General features: G+C 37.5%; 1 non-coding gene across 1 annotated transcript; it reads left to right on the top strand.

The window, feature by feature from the left end:
• Window positions 1-13533: 13533 nt before the first annotated feature.
• On the top strand, window positions 13534-13609 carry TRNAS-AGA (transfer RNA serine (anticodon AGA)). Its single transcript has one exon. It is a non-coding gene; the product is annotated as a tRNA-Ser (tRNA).
• The last annotated feature ends 5957 nt before the right edge of the window (window positions 13610-19566 follow it).

The following is a 19566-nucleotide window of genomic DNA, read 5'->3' on the forward strand; positions in this document are numbered from 1 at the left end:
GAGCTTTGACAGGAAGTTCTTTCCAAGAAGAGGAAATGGGCACTTGAGAATGTATTAAAAATTGTGAGCTAAAACTGTATCATCTCTCAAAACACATTTCAATAATTTTAGAAAAAAATGTCTTTTAGGGCTCTCAGAAATTCCAGTTTCAATCACAGCCTACTGTGAGAACTCAGTGAGAGGGCTATTGACCACAGAGTATATCATTCCATTATCAATCACAAAGTCTACAATTTGTCCCTCCCCACTGTTATTTACCCAAGGTTTCTGGATTGCGGGGTGACCTTAACAGGTATTGTAATGATTGAGATGATTGAGCCCCTGGGCCATGTCATTCATTGTGGGAGCTGTTTCCTTTTCCCAACATAACTTTTGGCTTCTTTTTTTCTCACTTGGGGCCCTCACTTTTCCAGAGAAATCTCCCCTTGTAATATGCACACTGATTAGCAGAAAAGAGAGCCAAGTAGGGGCTTCGCACCTCTTGCCCATCAGTGGAGTCGCCCTGAGGCCTGATCCAAGAAAATGATGGCTACCTGGGTCTTCTGTTTACTGTCAATATGAACTTTAAAGGCAATGTCTACTAATTGGTAAGTATCCATGCCTCTTCCTCTCTCTAACTTCTGAAGTTTCTTTCTGATGTCTGGTTATACTTTGGAGATAAAAGTCATATTTACCAGACTAATATTTTCAGGGGCTTGCATAGCTAAATTAGTACATTTTCTTCAGGCTTGGTAGATTCTTTTAAGAAAGTCAGAGGGGTCTTCAGAGTGTTTTTGTTGTACTGTCTATACTATATGCAGACTTTTCTGGTCAGGGACTCCTTCCTCTAGGCAATCAAGGATGTACCTTTTGCCTGACCAGATGGTAGCACAGTGGATAGAGCATCAGACTGGGATGTAGAGGACTCAGGTTCAAAACCCCAAGGTCGCTGGTTTGAGCATGGGCTCATCTGGTTTGAGCAAGGCTCACCAGCTTGAGCGCAAGATCATTGGCTTGAGCAAGAGGTTACTCAGACTTCTGTAGCCCCCCAGTCAAGGCACATATGAGAAAGCAATCAATGGACAACTAGGTGCCACAACAAAGAATTGATGCTTTTCATCTCTCTCCCTTCCTGTCTGTCCTTAACTGTCACTTTCTCTGTCTCTCTTTGTCTCTGATACAAAGAAAAAGGATGTACCTTTTATACTGATCTAAGAGAGGAAGCCCACTCTTATTTGAGTTTCAGCTGGGTTCGGTTAAAGGCATAGCCTGAGTAGAGTTAGGAACCCCATTTTGATTTTCTTTCTTTTCCTTCAAAAAGTATCTCTATACCTTCCATCACCAAAACCATACAATTTCTTTTCAATTAAATAGTCTCAGAAACCTTAACTTTCAGTGACAACCCAAAATGACTAATCAGCGTTTTTTAGATTGATACTTTTATGAACACATTTCATAGCCTTTAGGAATAGGTCCTGTCATTAGTAAACACACACTTTTATGAGGTATAATAAAGAATAATACATTCATATACAACTTCAAATGTATTTTGCAGCTTCTCTGTAATAAAAGGCCAAAAGCAGGTAAACATAAGACTTACCTAGCAATTTATCTTTATCAGCTGAAATTAGTTAATTAAGCTGTTCAGATGGCTAGGGTTTTATTTTTCCCTTTTAATAGATTTGCCACCAGAAATATTCATTTTAAAGGATGGCCCAGCTAGGTTCTTAGATCTCAAAGGTATAGGCAAAAAAGTGCAAGACCGGGTACTTAAATCTCAAAAGTACAGGGAATACAAAGTCATAGGACTTTGGTGTCACAAATCCAATTGTCTATAAGCTTTAAGATGATAGAAGAGGTTTTGAGGAGATAAAATGATTTGGTGAGTTTGGACTGTTTTTGAAGCCATACCTCTGGCCCTTTAAAGAATTCATTTATAAAATAAGAACAGTTGTTTTTAATAGCTCAAGAATTGGGAAGCCACATAAATGTTGGCAAAGAACTGAAAAATTTATTCACCCATTTTGGAAATTTTTTCATCTGAGTATATCATTCAGTTGGCTCTGTAGCAATTACAGAGATATCTACATAGATTAGGGTCATCTCTAAAGCCATAAAGGTCTGATGTATGAAACATTCATTCATTTTTCTGAGACCAGCAAAACAGGTCTAGCTTTAAGTTGACAAATCAGCTAAAATACAGCCTAATAGACTATCTGGTGAAACTGAGGTCAAGCCACTTATATTAAAGCCTAAACAAAATTCAAAACACAGAAAAAGTTTAAACGAATGAGTGTTTACAAACTAAATTCTCTGAAGGAGGTGCTGAGACCATGTATTAGAATCTTATCTCATACCAACTGGCACCAAGAATGGCCTTTTCAAGGTCCAAATGACACAAAGCTCAAATAGCAGAAGAAGTATTCCCAGTGTGTATAGAATAACAGGAATTTCAAACAGATAGACAGATAGACAGATGAGAGCTATCAAACCCAAATTGACTCCTCTTATTTCACAGACCGAGTATAATTTCACAAACAAGACAAATACAGTACAGTGACATGAGTAATGACCCATAAATAAAACCTAAACAAGCCTAATAACAGAGTTGCTACTGCACCCCCAACTCTACAAATAACCACAGAGCAAAACTTTTGGCCATCCTAAGTTGCTTTCTATTTCTGTTAAGTACTTGCAAGTAAAAGTTTGTTCAGACTCTTAGAAAGTTCCAATTGAAAAGCTAAAGTTAAAATTAGACATCCATTTTCCCTCTATCTTGCCTTATCTCAACCTTTAACCTTTGGTGCCACCTTGAGGATTTTTTCCTATTCCCCTGATTTTTGACAGCAACTACTCAGTCACAATTCACCCCAAAGGGTAAATTTTCTGGAATGAAGCTGCTCTGCAGCCTACCAGACGGAGCTCTGAAAAACCCAAACCGGAAACTGGAAGGTCCCTTAACCTGATGACCATTCTAGGTCATAACATGGAACTGTAAACCTGAACCAGAAAGTGCAGTTTTTTAATCAAAGGTAACAGTGACAGAAGGTGCTGGGGATTGGAGGCGGAGAGTCGTCAGCTTATTTGATGTGGCAGCTGCTTAGGAGTCTCCAGATCTGCACATTTGGGGCCTCCAGTCCTGGCAGCCAGCAGGACTTCCTGCTAAAAACCCAGAGTTACTGGAGAGTCCTAAAGTTGTCCCAATAGTCTACGGCCATAGCACCCTGAACGCGCCCGATCTCGTCTGATCTCGGAAGCTAAAGTTGTCCCAATAGAGTCATCAGCAATGAAACCAGAAATATTGATGTTTACCTTGCCTGTCACCACTCAGCCAAATAAGTAGAGACAAGGATTGAATCTTTATGGGTGCTTTATTCATCTAACTGGAGATCTAAGAAGATGGAGGTCATATACCCTAAAATTCCATCTTAACATCCTATCCCACCAACTTTTTTTTTCTTCAAAATGCAAAATGGTGGTCATTGTAAAAATATTATTATTAATAATAGTACCAATAATATAAAAAGCATTTATTTCTCCTCCTTCTTCCCTAGAAAGCAGTCAAGGAGGAGCAGAGAAACAAAGAAGTGATGAGACAAAAACAAATATTATAATGTCAAAAAAAAGGCAAGTATATCAATAATTGCATATCTGATTATGGAAGCAACCTATACAAAAGGCATATATTGTTGGACTAGATTGAAAAAGATAGCTTTAACTATATACTTTTTGTAAAGATGCATATTAAAATTAGAGAGACAAAAAAATTGAAAGTAATAGGATGTAAACACAAATCAAAGGAAAGATGAGCAACTATATTTACATCAGAAATCATGGACTTTAAAATAAGACATCTTAGTAGAGATAAAAATGGACATTTTAATGATTAGACAAAGAACAGTAACAACAGGAGGATGTAACAATTACAAATGTAAATGTACCTCACAACTGACCTTCAAAATATATAAAGCAATGACTTACAAAATTAAAAGAAAATCAGAGAAACAGTTACTACTGAAAAGCTTAATATTGTTGTCCTAATAGCTGACAGAAAAAGCGGAGAGGTAATCAGTAAGAATACAGAATACTTGAAGACAATACTAACCTTCATGGTCTTATTGACAATTATAGAATATTTAACCCAACAACACAAAATACATATTCTTTGCAAATACTCATAAAAAATTCACCAGGATAAAACATATATTGGGTCCTAAAACAAGTCTCAATAGATTTAAAAGGTCTGAAATAAATCATTAACCAGCCTAACCAGGTGGTGGCGCTGTGGATAGAGCATCAGACTGGGATGCAGAGGACGCAGGTTCGAGACTCCGAGGTCACCAGCTTGAGCGCGGGCTCATCTCGTTTGAACAAAAGCTCACCAGCTTGGACCCAAGGTTGCTGGCTTGAGCAAGGGGTTACTCGGTCTGCTGTAGGCCCCAGTCAAGGCACAGATGAGAAAGTAATCAATGAACAACTAAGGTGTTGCAATGAAAAACTAACTAATGATTGATGCTTCTCATCTCTCTTCATTCCTGTCTGTCTATTCCTATCTATCCCTCTCTCTGATTCTCTCTCAGACTCTCTCTCTTTCTCTGTAAAAATAAAATTAAAAAATCAATCAATCAATCAATCATTAACCAAACTGACTTGCAAAAAATTAAACATGTTAATAGTTGTGCATCAAGTTAAGAAGATTGCTGGTTATAAGATCAATATGCACAGTTGTATTTTAACAATATTATTTTATATATTAGCCAAAAATTTTCTAAAATTATATTAATACAAATATTTCAGTCACAATTGCATATAAACAAAAAGCAGTTATACATTTGGCAAAAAGATGTGCAAGACCTATATACTGAAACAATAAATATTGCAGCAAGAAATTTAAAAAGATGAGATAAATGGAGAAATGATCATGTTCATGAATCGGAAGACTTAATAAACGCTAAGATTTCAGTTTTCCTAAAATGTATTTATAAGTTCTATAAATAAACCAATAAAAACACATTCTAGTGGCTTTTTGCTTAAAATGACAAATTGACTCTAAAGTTTAATGAACATGCAAAGGATACCAGATATTCAAGACAATTTTGAAAAAGAATAATAAAGTTGGAGGAGCTACAGCCTGATCCTAAGATTTATTATAAACCTATAACAATCAAGACAATATGGTATTAAAGTAAAAAATATAAATAGAGTAAAAAAAAAAAAATCCATATGGGTAGGTTGATCTTCTCCAAATATTCCAGATAATTTAGTGGTGTTGGTTCACAACCTCGTTAGTTCCTCAACTTGAAACTGGTCCCCATGCATGGAGGGTGTTGGGCAAATGACTTTGCAATATTTGTATTTTTTTAGTTTGCTCACTTTTAGTGTAAAAAATGGCATTGGGGCCTGACCTGTGGTGGTGCAGTGGATAAAGCGTCAACCTGGAAATGCTGAGGCCGCCGGTTCGAAACTCTGGGCTTGCCTGGTCAAGGCACATATGAGAGTTGATGCTTCCAGCTCCTCCCCCCTTTTCTCTCTCTGTCTCTCCTCTCTCTCTCTCTGTCTCTCTCTCTCTCTCTCCTCTCTAAATGAATAAATTTAAAAAAAAAAAAACAAGTAAAAAATGGCACTGGGCAGTGCCAAATATGTGATCTGTGAAACTGCAAATTATTTCTTGATTGAAAGGGGCCATTGTCTTGCTAATGTGTTCTGGAGGAGAGAGAGTGCAGAGCGCTGAAGAAGAAGCAGAGTTTGTGCGATTAGAAGGGAGATGTGCAGATGGGGAACCAGAGAAGCTCCACTGAACTGGTGAGGCTTTCCATTCTAGGAGAAACCTGAGAAGATTCTTCTGGTTATAAAATCGGATAATGTATAAGTAGCTTTGTGAGCTCTGCATGAAGAGTGAAGTGTTTTTCCCTGTGTGTGTTGCTCGTCAGCTGGTACGGGTCTTGAATAAAGGAATGGTCCACCATTTCTTGGCGGGAGCCACTGTTTCTTTACCATCTGCCCAAATCCAGTGGGAACCTACAGGTGAATGGCCACGATGGTGGCAGCCCCGGCCTTACAGAGGGCAAGGAACCACCAAAGAAGGACAAATCATTTCATTTTGGTAGATAGTAGTTTTGTGCCTTTTTTCCCCTTGAAGTATGATCAACATACACATAGTTCAGGTATAAACCATAATGATTTGACATTTGCATACACTGCAAAGTGAGCACCACAGTTAATTCAGCCACCATCTCTCTGGTAGGTGGCAGGTTTAATAAGCAACAGTACTTACGAAGCTTGTCTTCCATTGCAGTAAGTCAAGAAAATCTCTGCACTTGCCTGACAGAATTTTAAATTTACACAGAGGCCTGGACTGGTTTTGTAATATACACCATCCAAATGATCTCAACAACACATTCCTCTCTCAAGGTTGCATCTTGGAAATGGTTCTGGGGCTGTGGGAGTGAGTAGTGGGAAGAACTATATTCCGAGGACAGGGAGGGTGTTGAGTTTGAGTTCACCTGAAGGGCTAACTTGTGGTCATGTAGAGTTCAGCAACAATCCCAGGGTAGGTATATATGATAAAGACAATAAATATACACAGCCAAAAGATATGGATTTATTTTTTTATGTAAGTGTAAAAAATCTGCTAAATTTTTAACCTTTGAAAAAACATTAATATATAAAATGTTCTCAAGTTATATTTTATCCTGTTACATAGTGATAAAACAATACCTCCTCGCATATTTTTTAAAATTAAAAAGTACGTACTTTTCTACTCAACTTTGGTACCTATTTGTTCTTTGGAATGGTTTGGAGTTTATTCATAAAACAATTATTTTTTGATGCATTTATATATATTCATGGTAATTTTACTAGTTGAAGCCAAATAATGGAATTGTGTCATTTTTCATATTCAGTAACCAAAATATCTGAGTTTGGGGCACAGGATCAATAATTTTAAAAGAAAGGTTTAAAATTATGAGATACAAATAGGGTAAAAGAATATGTCCCTTTGGTCTTCTTATGTTTAGGAATTATAATAATTAAATTTAGGATTGTGATTGGTACAGCAAATTACTGAGGTTTACCTATTTGAATTACAGTCCAAGGACATTTAACAAGGAAGTAGAAAAAGGAAAAATGGACCCGTTTTCAGCTTTCTGTTCAATGCTCCCTTCTCTATATCACAGTGACTACTGACTGAAGTTAAATATCCTGTGGACAAAATTTCAACAAATACATAAATACTTCACAAATTATTTATGTGCGTGCATGCATATGGGCTGTCATTGTAACTCTTAAAAGTATTTTTTAATTTGGTGAAATATTTGTAGTAGAATCTTATTAAAATTAAGGAAGTAAAAAATATTTTTAGCATAATAATTAAAGAAAATTAAAATGGATTGAATCTCAATTGTAAAGTATTTACTTTTCAGATGATCACATTTACATATCATTATGTAAACTCCTAAATTTGTAGAGCAAGATCATGTCCTTCATGGTAAAAAACAAACTCTCCATTTGAAAAATTATTTCTTGATGTGCTATTAGGCCCTGATAGAGAGTCACCATGGGGCACTAAATGACCTTAAGACCCATGAAACCTATTATGAACTGGTATTACAGATCCACTAAGTAACAAGACTGGGTAGACACAGCAAAAACAAAACAGAAATTACTTGTTAATGGGCTCACCTACCTCTGTGGTACAGATGCTTCGCTCTCAATCCACACCTATGGCTTTCTTGGTGTAGCTTACAACCAACTAAATTAAAATAGAAGGACTTAGACTTGACTCAGATGTATCAGCGAAATATGTTGGCTGAAGCCAGAAATGGATGGTTGTTGTCCTTATAAGATAGTCCAGAAGAAAACGGTAAAGAAAAATCCTCCCGGAGGACAGAACTGGGAGTGCTACACTTGATTATAGACTTACAGTTGTCCCTTGCCATATTGCAGTTCACTTTTTAAGGTCTCACTGTATCGCAGATTTTAAATTGTATATATCTAATTTTGTATCATGGATTTTTTGCTATATTGTGGAATTTTATGTAGGTTTATAGGTATTTTATATGTTGTTAAAATTATGTAGGTTTAGAGTGTAGAAAGTGTTTAAGAGCATAGGAAGTGTTTACAAGAATGTAGGAAAGGTTAAGAACAGTGTGAGAAAGGTTTATAAGAGTGTAGAGAGGGTTTATAAAGCCTTAAAATATATAAAAGTAAAAAAGAATATAAGGTCACTACGCGAATTTTCGCCTATTGCGGGGGTTCCGGAACCTAACTCCCACAATAGACGAGGGACCACTGTATTGATTGATATGGAAGAAAAGTTTGTCTTCAGCGTGGCTATATTTTGACTCTCACAGTGGGATCAGCTTAGCTAGTAGGTCAAAAATCTGAAAGGACCAACACTGCAAGACTGGGGAAAAGAAAATTTAGGAAAGAGGTATGTGGCTCTTTGTGTGAAAGAGGGCACAAATGCATACATCTTTGTAACTCACATAATACCAGTCAGAAAAGATAAAATTCATAGAAGACAGACCTATTCTGAAAATGTCAGACAGATACTGTCATCAGCCACTCCAGCGATTATATTGTGGACCCACAAAAGGAGGGGCTATGTTTGCAAAAATGATAGCTATTGATGAACTAATAACATGGATTTTCTCTCACTGTGTTTATCTTGATCTTACTGAATAAACAACCTGCCAACTGCTTTTGAGTCCCTTATAAGGTACTGTTGTTCTTCAGGGAGGTCATTCATCTACCAACATTATACATTTTAAACTCTGAAAGGGTTAATGAAATTCCTTCACTGGAATTGATAAATACTCCAGATATGATACTTTGGATCTTTCAACAATACAAACACACAGACTGCAAAAATTCCAGCTAAGTGTAAAAAACCCTCTAGAATTTTTGCTGGAAAGGGAAGATGACAAGAAATAATTATGGCCCACATACCAATTATAGCTTGGTCTCCTATTTTCTTCAGCTTTTTAAAAATTATTGCACATAGCTACTACCATGAGTGATTGGATTTGCACACCCTCCTCCTTAGAGAAGTTGGTGAAACTTATTCTTATTTTATAACCCTACAGCTGGGTATAACGGGAATATGAGAGAAGATCTGAGCAGGCCATTGGGTGGGTTGTATCACATCTAATTCATATGCCTTTCCTGCTTCACTGGTTTTACCTGCCTCCTGACCCCTCAGAAATTTGCTCAGTGAAGTGCTCCAACTGCCATTGCTCTGACCTCATCTCTTTAGAGTCCTGGATATTTCAGGATCCCCCAGAGGGAAAGTAAGGCTCTAATAATACATCACTTGTCCCATTGGAGCAAAAGCTCCAACAACTATGGCACCTAAATCTCGACTGATCCCATCCATAGAGTCTCTGGTTCTCCCCACAAATTCCAGACTGAAAGTAAGTTTCAGGCTAAAGGCATGATTCCTCAGCAGTTGTCAAGGAGGCACAGGCAACACAATCTAGAATTGTGGGGAAATAAATGCTCTTTTGGCAAATTTTAATTAATAAGAGACAATAAATATGAAGGAGCCATAGAATGAATTTCTCCCCCTTGTTCTCCCACAGAAGATTATTCTGAGGCACAGTAGCCCATATGGCCTATCCAGAGACATTTATTTGCATGATTGAGCCATTTATAAAACTATAGCCACCTTAGTAATATGCCAACATTTATTTGCCTTTTCCTTCTTCTGTTTCACTCCCTTTTTCTTTCACAAATGCTTCTTTGGGTTGGCACCCCTAAATAAAGCATTACCACATTCACTCTGTTTTTAAGGGCTCTAGGTAAAACACATTACCTTTAAATAAAATTTATTTCTTCTACACTTCAAAAACACTTTATAGACTTACTTAAAAATGAAGTGACCATCCTACTTCATATTTAAAATTATGGATGATTCTAGTTATCTATTGCTACAGAACAGAGACTCCAAATTAATAGTTTAAAGAATAAATTATTAGCTCTCATTGTCTCTGAGTTGATTGAATTCAGCTGGATTTTGGGGGTCTCTCATATGGTCACAGTCAGATATCAGCTGAGGCGAGAGTTATCTGAAGGCCTACCTGGATTGAACATATAATATGGCTCATACACATTGTTGGTAGTTGCTGACTGTCAGATCCAGTTGCACTGGGGTTATGAACCAAAGTGTCTAACCAAGGCCTCCAGCAGCTTTGCATTCTCAGTCTGGTGATTTGGTACCAAGAAGAAAATATTGCCTAACCAGGCAGTGGTGCAGTGAACAGAGCATCGGACTGGGATGCGGAGGACCCAGGTTTGAAACCTCGAGGTCACCAGCTTGAGCAAGGGCTCATTGGGCTTGAGCAAGGGCTCAGCAGCTTGAGTACAGGGTCGCTGGCTTGAGAGTGGGATCATAGACATGACCCCGTGGTCACTGGCTTGAGTCCAAGGTTGCTGGCTTGAAGCCCAAGGTCACTGGATTGAGCAAGTGGTCACTTGTTCTGCTGCAGCCCCCCTGGTCAAGGCACATATGAGAAAGCAATCAATGAACAACTAAAGAGACTAAGGAGCTGCAATGAAGAATGGATGCTTCTTATCTCTCTCCCTTCCTGCTTGTCTGTCACTATCTGTCCCTTTCTCTATCTCTGTCACAAAAAAGGGTAATATTTTAAGAGTGAGTGTTCCAATAGGCAAAAAGAAGCTTCTACATTAGTTAAACAAGTCTCTGGAAACTGACATACTGTCTCTCTGTCATATTCTATTGATCAAAAATGTAACAAGTTCCAACCAGATTCAAGGGGGTAAAGATATAGACTCCACCTCTTGCTGGGGGAAGTGGTGTATTCACATGGCTTTATAGAAGAGCATGTGGTATAAGGGATGTTGTGGCAAACTCCAGAAAATGCATTCTGCTAGAGTGATATTAATACTTTCTAGTACAGATAGGAGCAAAAGAAGAAAGAGGATGGAAAGCAGTGATTGAATAGTTTCTTCTACTATAGACATTTACAACAAAAGTGAGCATTTCCTTTCTTTAAAGATCCACTTATTCACATAAAACATATTTCTTACTCTGTAGTTTTTTCTATTCTGGAAATTTCCAACTTTAAATATTTCTTGGCAATAAACACACGATTTAAACATTAAAATACTAATTATAGCATTGCCATGTGATTATTCAGTTATTCCTTAAATATATCCATTCATGAGTTTTCACCTCTGATAAAGATGTGCTTGAATGAAGTGTGTACACTGAAAGTTAGTTGAGAACACAAGATTCAGTCATAAAGCATTGAAATTTTAGCCTTCATTTGGACTTTCTTTATTTCTGAGTAAAAATGTAGGCAGTCTCCAATTCTTACATTTCAGAAAATTCAAAGTCCTCCAATCACTGTAGACCTCCATTTAATAATTAAAAAATCTAGCCCAATGTGAAAAACACAATTCCAATTTTCAACCACAATTGAGTCTTCCCTCTTTCAACTTGATCTTGTAGAAGCCAACATTTAGAAAAGGGTCAATATGATCTTTATTTCCTCTGCTAGATTTCTTTCCCTATTTTCTAAGTTTGCAAAACTGAGATTCTGAACCCTTTAGTATGACTCAAAGCTAGAGAACCAGGAAAAATTTTACTTGACTGGTACCATTTGAGCTGGCTTCAAGGTTTTGAAAGATGATTCTTTCATAGAGAAATTTCATGGGTTATAGAGAAGGTACTCTTTGCTAAGGGTGTTTTATCTTTAGCATTCTTGATGCATGTAATGTGACTTTTCTGCTTGGTCATTTACAGTACTACCCTTAGCCCACAGACAGAGAAATTTTTAGACACTTTCTGCTGAGGTCTCCTCAGCTTCTATGTCCTTGATCAAAATTTGAGAAAATCCAGGTTCTCCCTCCATATGGCTTATACATAAAGTCATGATAAATAGGGCCAGAGGCCACTCACATTGTTACTATAGACATTTTCTGATGTCAGTCTTCTACTCTAGAATCATGGGTTACATACAGCAGGGGTTGGGAACCTTTTTGGCTGAGAGAGCCATGAACACCACATATTTTAAAATATAATTCCATGAGAGCCATACAATGACCCGTGTATCTTACACATTATCCAATAAAAATTTGGAGTTGTCCCAGAGGGCAGCTGTGATTGGCTCCAGCCACCTGCAACCATGAACATGAGTGGTAGGGAATGAATGGATTGTAATATATGAGAATGTTTTATATGTTTGACATTATTTTTTTAATTAAAGATTTGTCTGTGAGCCAGATGCAGCCATCAAAAGAGCCACATCTGGCTCACGAGCCATAGGTTCCCCACCCCTGGGTTACAGGAACCAGCCTGTGGTCATTTAGAGGTTTATGTTCATAGTCCACTATGTTTTTCATACTCCCAGTTTCATTCATTTACTGAATATAAAACTGAGAAAGTTGAAACTTATTATTGATATTATGTTAAATAATAATTAATATGGACAGAACTAATATTAATAATTAATATTAATCTGAACCTCTCCAAAGTAATTTGAACCTGTCCAATGCACAGCCTCTCAATCTAAATTATAAGTACGAGCTCAACTATGCTTCATGAAATTCTGAATTACCTCCTCTATAGTGCTGCTCAGAGCCTAACACTTTGTTTCGCTTTGGAAAGTGAAAATGGTTGACATCTATTCTTTTATGGCTAAGGAAGTCTCAGACTTAGTTCTTGGATTTTTGTTCCTAAATCTAAACTTGGGAAGAAAGTCCCAGGTGAACATTCTGTTCACGTAATGAAAGTAAGATGAAAAAAGACAGAAAAACAAAGTTGATATTTAAGTAAAATGTTTCAAATACTGTCCTCTGAGTCAATACTCATCAAGAGCAGCCACTTGATGTTTACTATGGTATATCTGAATATCTTTTATTTGAGGAAGTAGATTATTTAAATAGCATATACAATGGGCCCTTAGCTTTCATGGAATTAGGTTCCAGAACCCTCCATGATAGGCAAAAATCTGCAAAGTACAATAGCATATATATATATATATATATATATGTTATGAAGATTAAAATTTCCAATATTGAATACTATCTAACTTACTCAAAAGTTACTTATTTTATTTTTTTACATAACTCTTCTAATAATGTGGATGTGTGAGTGGATGTGTATGTGTGTAAATAGAAAGATACTATTGAACTCCTTTTATTATTTTCAGAGCTGACTGACCTCATGCTTGTTTTTAGGGTCATCCAAAGAGGTAAACAGTGTATAGTCAAAGGCATCTGAACCTCTCTTGAAACTGAGGTTTAAAAGAGACTCAGAGACATGGACAAGAATGTGATGGTAATGGGGGAGGGGGGAAGGGGGGTGTGGAGGGAGCAAGGAAGGAGAGAGAGGGGGTGGAGGAAGGAGAGGGGCACAAAGAAAAACAGAAGGTGACAAGACAATTTGACTTTGGGTGAGGGGTATGCAACATAATCAAATGTCAAAATAATCTGGAGATGTTTTCTCTGAACATATGTACCCTGATTTATCAATGTCACTGCATTAAAATTAATAAGAAAAAATAAAACACATTCTAAATTTCAAAGACTGCCCTGGCCGGTTGGCTCAGTGGTAGAGCGTCGGCCTAGAGTGCGGAGGACCCGGGTTCGATTCCCGGCCAGCGCACACAGGAGAAGCGCCCATTTGCTTCTCCACCCCTCCGCCGCGCTTTCCTCTCTGTCTCTCTCTTCCCCTCCCGCAGCCAAGGCTCCATTGGAGCAGAGATGGCCCGGGCGCTGGGCATGGCTCTGTGGCCTCTGCCTCAGGCGCTAGAGTGGCTCTGGTCGCAATATGGCGACGCCCAGGATGGGCAGAGCATCGCCCCCTGGGGGGCAGAGCACCACCCCTGGTGGGCGTGCCGGGTGGATCCCGGTCGGGTGCATGCGGGAGTCTGTCTGACTGTCTCTCCCTGTTTCCAGCTTCAGAAAAATGAAAAAAAAATAAATAAATAAAAAATAAATAAATAAATAAATAAATTTCAAAGACTATGAAAATGTAAATTATCTCATTAATAATCTTATATTGATTGGATGTTCAAATGGTAATACTTTAAATTTATTGGGATAAATGTTATTAAAATTAATTTTATCTTAAAAAAAAAAGACACTTTCACAACATAGAAGTAAAATGGTCCACAAACTCAGAAAAGCTCTCGTTAAATTTCACTTTTAAACTTTGTTTTTCTGTTTCAACACTTCAAAAATTTATGGTAAAGTGTTTCTTTTTTCTATTTACAAACATTTAAAACTTGAACGCTGACAGAAGCTGGGCACTAACACACAAAGTGCCAAGTAAAATATTCTGGAAATGTTAACAGTGACATTTTACAATAAGTAGAAAAATATGAGAAGGAAATTGTGGAGCTATCTAGAGTCAGAGTGAATGTATTCATACATTTACACATAGAAGCCGAATTAGAGAAATTTTCACAAAGAACTCAAAGGAAACAGAAAGAATGACTTGGGAGTATTATTTAATTAAAAGCTTATCTTCTGAAGTCATATTGATTTATCATTTCTTAGCCCTGGCACTTGTATTGAAAAAGACAGCTTAGTGCTTTCCTGCTGGAGTTCCTCATTGGCGCTGACATATTCTTACACATAGAAGCAATAAAAGATCATTTCAATCTGAGGATTATTTCTAACATATGAGCCAGCCATAGAAAAGTTATTTATATATGTGATATTACATAATACTTTTTCTCATCAATTATATTTTCCAACAGGTATAAAATGTGATAACACACTGTCTCAACAGGGTCATAATTTGTCAGAAAAGATCTATTCTTAGAGTACCTAAAGGCTTTCAATCCAGCTTAAAACCACCAAAATAAACATTGCCTAATGAAACTAATGATAAAACCCCCTACTTATTATTTTCCAAAATAACATAAAACTAATTGGATTTTTTTACATGCAATATAATTTATTCTTATAGATGTTAACAAGGGAAAAATAGATGATTATAATACCTGGCCCAAATGATACCTTCAATCGTTGTCATCAAACCAGTTTTTAAAATGATGAGTATGTGAATATGCAGGAGTATGTATATAAAAAAAGGAGTATTTGTTACTGATGTAAACTTGGCTATTTTTGTCCTCTACTACAATCAGTAGTAGTCTCAGCTATTGCTAAACTTAAGCACCAAGTAATGCTTGACTTCTATGGAACACCCACCCCCAGTAAAATTTCTGCAATAAAGACAAATTTACAAACTTATTCACATACACTTACTTAGTATTTATTATATGCATTCCTTTTGTAGTGTAGAGTATGAAGCAAATAAGAAACGTTTCCTCTACAAAACCAAAAAAATCAGTTTAAAAGCTAATGTACATATTTAAAATACTGAATTTCCAGAGAAGGCAGCACATGCTGAAATGCTTTTAAGACAGTGTGAGTCACAGAGTTATTAAGAGTTTAATGAGGTAGAAGAGAGTGGTAAGAAAAGGTGTCCTGAAGACATGGAACTTGATTTGTTTTTATGTCACACTGGTATTTTTATGTCACACTGGTATTTTCTGATCAATGACCCCTCACTTCTGTGCCTTGCTGCTCCCATTGCTTCAGATACCAAGCTCCAGTTCTAAAAATAACAATACCTGTTGGGAGATAGAACATGCTTCCATGTCTTAAAGTGAAATGCTAAATCATCTCTGCAGAATTATACAAAATTCTGAAAATACTTGGCAACCCTTGGTTCATTAGCCACCCCAAAATATACAAGAAACAATGTTGTTAACCAAAATCAGTGGAATATTTTATTTGGGGAAAAAAATGTGTGACATTCTATTACATATCTCTCTCTCCAATACGCAGTAGCCTCACGTAAACAAGATGAGGGACTTCATAGAGACCAGAGAACTCGACCCATGACCCCAGCAGTATGTTAGTTAAAGCAAAAATCAGAGTAAGAATGAAATTAGAACCTGTGCCTGGCTAGCATGTTGAAGGACACAGTAATGACAATGCTGGGAAGACCTGTCTTAGCATGGCTTCTCCGGGGCACATATGATCAGAAAGGGAGGAAGAACAGATCTGGAAGGACTGCAAAAGGATTTTTCCTTGGGACAGGTGCCCAAAGAAGCCATGGGACCCTGACAGAGTCATATGTGCAGAAAGGACCCTCAAAACCCAAACAGATAAGTAAAACTGTAGGCAAAGGAGACATTATCTAAAATAAGGGAATCAAAGGTAACAACAGGTCTGTTGGGCAAATAAGTTTGCAACAAATGTTTTAGGTTTGCTCTTATGTCTTTCTATGGAAGGGTGTGGTGCTTGCCCTCAGGGCGGCAGATTGTAAATTGCGAATTGCCTTCCTGCTTGGAGGGGCCATTGTTTGCTGGTGAAGGGTCTCCCTCCCCCCAGCTGGTTTTGCTGGAGAAGGTGGGAGAGAGAGAGAGAGAGAGAGAGAGAGAGAGATATTTCTGCCCAGCTTGTTTGGCTGGGGTTCTGAGGCTAATGGGAGACTTTGAGTCCTGGAGAAGCTGAGCAATGAGTCAGGGCTTTGGGAGCCCTGAGTGAGAGGGAAGTGGTCTTCCCTGCTCATCTGCCTTTAGCAGACTTTAATAAACAGAATGGCCCACCATTTTCTGGCTCCACAGTTCCTTTACTGTCTGCTCAAATCCAGTGGGAACCTGCATGGCCACGGTGGCCGCTGCCGGCCCAATAGGGTCTCTCAGGAACCGCACAAAGGCTCTATAAGGGAAAGAGTTAGCTTTTAAGATCCCGCCTCACATCCAGGGCTCCCTGAGTTCACCCGCCAAGCACAGAGAGCATGAACGCCAGAAAAGGACAGTGACATCTTGTCTCACCACTGCTCCCTCCCAGCTTCAAACAGGAAAGAATTAGAACACACAATCAGGTTGCTGGTGAAAAGGAGAAGAAAAAAGTGGGAAAATTGGAAGAGAAGCCACTCTTTTGCCTTTATTACATTGTAGACTTCCAGGCTTGCAGCAGGTCTGAGCTGGGCTAAGGAGATATTCACCCTAAAATGAAGTTTAGAATATTTATTACTCTGGACCAATCATTTAAAATTATTTAAATAGAATGGTTATCATAGCTAGAAATTACTAGATTATTTACTACCTAAGAATGATAAAGAGTGTTTATCTCAGAGATTTCTCTGAGGATAGTGAAAAAAATTATCCCATTCAGAGAGACAGGAGGTAAGAAAGACAAATAATTTTCTGTTTGCACACTAGAGGTTTTTTTTCTTCAAAATAAGCATTGCATATATTTTCATTTAAGTCAGAATTCTAATTAGAGACTCTTGCCAAAGACTTGGGAAAACTACATCATTTGATATCTTGAATGCCTTTCATATCTTATGGTTATCTCTAAGTGCATTAAGAAATACACAAAATAAAGATAATATAAATGTAGAATTCTTCTACATCAACTGATGTCCAGTTCATAACATGATTATGATATGTTATGGGCTTTTCCTTATCCCCAGTAACTTTCTATTACATGTATATTGGACAGACGTTCTTTCAGAAGTCCATTTATTACATGATAGCCTGAATACCTCCCTGAAAATATATTTAAAGGCCAAAACCAAATGTTTTTATAACAAAATTCTCATAAAAATGTCAAACAAAATTCTGAACACAAAGTATATATACATATACATATATATGTGTGTGTGTGTGTGTGTGTGTGTGTGTGTGTGTGTATATATATATATATATATATATGTTTCCTAGTCTATATTTCTTCCCAAATGTTTAGCTTAGTAACATTAGATGTTGTACTATTCACTGATTTTGACAGTTAGTAATCTGGGTTCATAAGCATCATCCAATAGGCATTTCCTCCAAAATAAACATGTCTGTAATTTAATTTAGTTGAAGCCATATTATTTAGGCAACTAACAAAGTGGTAAACTTAATTTGAAATAAACAAAGTGTAATGCTATTGTTCTTGGCCTCTCAAAACTCTTCTCAACGTTTCCTATCCTCACCTTTATGTCATTCACAATACAGTACCACATTCCCTTCAGGGGAGATGCAACTGTAGAGCCAATAGCTATGGTCACCATCACAGCAGCCTGGCCCATGCAGGTTTGCATTAGATTTGGACAGACGGTAATAAAACAATGGAGCCAAGAACTGGTGGGCCATTAGCTTTAATCCTAGCTTGCACCCGGTGGGCAAGAAATACACACAGTGGGAAAACACTTCCCTTTCCATTCAGGGCTCCCAAAGCCACTGATTTATCTGAGTTTTCTAAAATCAAAGGTTTCTAACCTCACCAGTTTTATTCACCTCTGTTTCCCATCTCCTTCTCTCTGCACAAACTGGCTTCTCCTTCAGCACTCCGCCATCTTGGCTGCCTCTTCTTCACGTGGCCCTTTCTCTGCTCTCTGCTCTCCAATGCTAATCTCAAGAACCAAGAGAGAGCAAGCTCTCAGTCTGCCCAATTTTATATTGTAGAAATCAAAACCTTTAATCCAATATACAAACAAGAAAGTCTCTGATACAAAGGTCACTTATCTGAGGCATAATGGGATTCCTCATGAGAGTTCACCACCCTACATCATGCAATCAGTCAAGGGTGTGGGGAAAAGCTTTGTCTTAAAACTAAGCCTTAGGCTATAATGACTTTGCCAGTTTACAGTCTATCTCCCACACCAAAAGTGAGCAAACATATATGTCATATTTAAAAACTTATTTGACCAGCAGCAACTCAATAATTAAAACTTGTTAGTATTGTAGATTTTACTAAAGATTTCACTTGACAATGTGGAGGAAACAGGATTGCAAAGCACATTGCGATATTCCTAATAATTTTATTAAGTACCTCAATTCTTCTTTCTAAGTCCTTGTCTGAGTAAAAGTCTTATTTTTACCATTAGAAGTATTTATCTCTGGCCTATAACTTTTTTCACTTCCTTATGAAAACAAAAATGATTCTTATATTAGCAGACCATGACTTATCAAAGAAGAGCTTATATAGTCTAACTCAGTGTATTAGTTATTACAAATTATCCCCAACATTAGTAGCTTAAAACAACATTTTTATTATCACATGTCTTCTGTAGGTCAGGAATCTGGGTGAAGTTTATGTGGGTCTTCTGTTTCAAGGTCTCTTATAGGCTACCATCAGAATTTCAGTCAAGACCAAAATTATCTCAACACATAACTGGGGAAGGATTCACTTCCAAGTTCAGTTACGTGATTGTTGTCAGACTTAGCTCTTCATTAGCTGTTGTCTGGAGGTTTCTCACAGTTCCTTGCCATGTTGGACTCTCTATAGCAGTGGTCCTCAACCTTTTATGGGCCACGGACTGGTTTGATGTCAGAGAATATTTTCACAGACCGGCCTTTAGGGTGGGACAGATAAATGTATTATGTGACCGAGACAAGCATCAAGAGTGAGTCTTAGATGGATGTAACAGAGGAAATCTGGCCATTTTTTAAAAAATAAAACATTGTTCAGATTTGAATATAAATAAAACGGAAATAATGTAAGTTATTTATTCTTTCTTTGTGCACTGGTACCGGTCCATGGCCCGGGGGTTGGGGACCACTGCTCTATAGCACAGCTCAAATATGGCAGCTTATCTCATCAGAGCAA

This window comes from Saccopteryx bilineata, chromosome 4 (assembly GCF_036850765.1).
Source record: "Saccopteryx bilineata isolate mSacBil1 chromosome 4, mSacBil1_pri_phased_curated, whole genome shotgun sequence".
Taxonomy (NCBI): Eukaryota; Metazoa; Chordata; class Mammalia; order Chiroptera; family Emballonuridae; genus Saccopteryx; species Saccopteryx bilineata.